This window comes from Sinocyclocheilus anshuiensis, unplaced genomic scaffold (assembly GCF_001515605.1).
Source record: "Sinocyclocheilus anshuiensis isolate Anshui unplaced genomic scaffold, SAMN03320099.WGS_v1.1 scaffold2145, whole genome shotgun sequence".
Lineage (NCBI taxonomy): Eukaryota > Metazoa > Chordata > Actinopteri > Cypriniformes > Cyprinidae > Sinocyclocheilus > Sinocyclocheilus anshuiensis.
In genome coordinates this window covers 178,293-180,729 of record NW_015552702.1, presented here as the reverse complement: position 1 = coordinate 180,729, position 2,437 = coordinate 178,293, and positions in this window count along the sequence as shown.

The following is a 2,437-nucleotide window of genomic DNA, read 5'->3' as shown; positions in this document are numbered from 1 at the left end:
TAGGCTTAAAAAAAAAAAAAAAAAAAAGGTCATTTCAGGTCATTTCCAGGTAATAAATAGTATATGAATAATGCAGTGCTAATTGACATAACATTTTTTTATAGTATAGAAACTATTCTGCCTTATTATGTGTTTGTATAAACCAATCCTAAAATTGTCATTAGGAAAATACAGAAAAAAATATTATAGAATACAAATGATTGGTTATCGTCCAGCAGTGTATTTGATTTCTTAGCCAATTAAAAGACAAAAAAATAAAGCCTGTCAATTAGACAAAAGTAAAAAGTTGTTCGTTTTTTTTTTTTTTTACATTTCTGTCCCCCTCATTTTTAAAATGATGGCTACACCCCTATGTGTGCAGTACAGAAAACAGTGCACGAGTCTTCTTGTGCTTGAATGGTTTAATGCCATATTAAAACGCGCACAAAGGAATTGATAAGAGGAATCGAAATTTAAATTTTTTGATTCCCAAGCCAAGGTTAAATAAAATGCTCTTTTTTTGTCCTACCGAAAATGTGCCTGGAGTCCACCTTTGTTATTATAACAAACTACACTTTCAATGTGATTTTAAACCATTCAAGTCAAGTAGACTCGCGGGCTGTTTTCTCTGCTGCACACACATCCTTGTGTAAGTGTTCTTTAGTCTGCTGATTTTCATTCATATTATTCAGCTAACTATGACATATTTTGTAATAAGATGATATCTAAGATTTTTTATTATTTATTTATTTATTATAGTGGAGTGCCTCCACTCAAGCAGTCTCTCTCTCTCTTACTGTGCAAATGATTTTTTGACAGTCTCACCAAACTTTAACTTAGACTATAATATCAAATTCATTACAACATAGAACCCTTCATCATTCAAAGAGGTTAAAAATGTCAAAGTTTATATATCTCAAATCTCAATTTAGACTATTTAAAATACATTATGCTAGGAGCATTTCTTAAAATCATTTTTACCTCAAATGCGTAGTTCCCTTAACCTTTGTTATCCAAGCCATCTCTTGATTCAGCAAAAGCTGTCTTCATTTTTAGCCACCACCATGTCTTGTAATTATCCTATGCCATGCCTAAGGACCTGCATCAGTAAAAACTGTGATATAGACATATTAGTTCAATATCATCTCAGCCTCATACATTCAGGGATTAATCATAACTCTGCATAGGAGACTTGTCATACAGTTCTTGCCAGTAAAGCAGACACTTCATGATCCTGAAATAAATTAAGAAATTTTGTCTCAAAATAATGGCTGGTCTCAGATGGTTCTTGAAAGCCCATTGCCATTAACTCTTCATAAATAAGCTCCTTTTCCTCAAGGTGTGATCCCCTGGCATATATAGTTGCATCAAGTTGTGGACGCTTGTCACAGTGAAAAACAAGCCATCAAGGAATGCGGTTGCTGGTGATCAGGTCTGGAGGAGCTCACATTTTTGAGGCAGATTGCTGTACTTCCTACAGTTCCCCCCTTAATGATGCTCTAGGCCTATCAAGCATCCGCTCAACTCTGCTACCATCTCACATATAACACCTCCCTTCTGGGCAGGTGCCCAGTGGCGGTGACCCCCTGCCTTAGGTTGTCCTCTCCTTGGCCAAAAGATGATCTTACCCGTCATTGAGAAATCACCTCATGCACACTGGTAACCGCTCATTCCCGCTGCGACATCCTCGACAGTTTTCTTCCAGAATCTGGTATTTCCTGCAGCTTAGGAAAGGTGCACTCAAGAACCATGAGAGCCATTGACACCACCTACTAGTGTTAAAACATTGAGACAGGTTAATCACACTAATATTTAATCACTAAAATCAATTGGATATCTTCAAACCATCATGCTGAGATTACTCAGTGAATTTAGATTTCACACCCGTCCATTCAGTGTAATGTTTTGCTACTTCTGTAGCCGGAGCCATCGGGCCCTTTATGATGGTGGAGACTAAAATTAAGACAGATAAGTTACTAGTCATAGAACAAGCAGCAATACAACTGTTTAACTATTCAAAATCATTACCTCTATAGTTCAGGGTCTGTATTATGATTTTAAAGACCTCATGTCTCTTCAACAATAGCCCCTTGATTGTTATTGTCTTTTTACAATCTCTTATTTCTTAAATGCATTGGGCAGTTGAAACATTTAACTACCAATTGCCCTCTTAATGCATAAAATCTGAACTCCTTGTAGCATGTCCTTTAACATCTCAGGGTCTATGATTTTCAACTGAAACTCTGTGCTTTACTACAAATAGCTTGTTATCACTTATGACACAGGCTCAGATAACAGCATTTAGCTCACTTTGAATGAGAGAGAGAACTCTGAGGGATTCAGGACTGGTAGAAATGCATTTTCATTAGCTTTTAACAATTTCATTGTACTATCGCTTTACACTAGCCCAGCTTAAAACTCATCAGAAATGACATGCATTTTCAAATAAACATCTCTA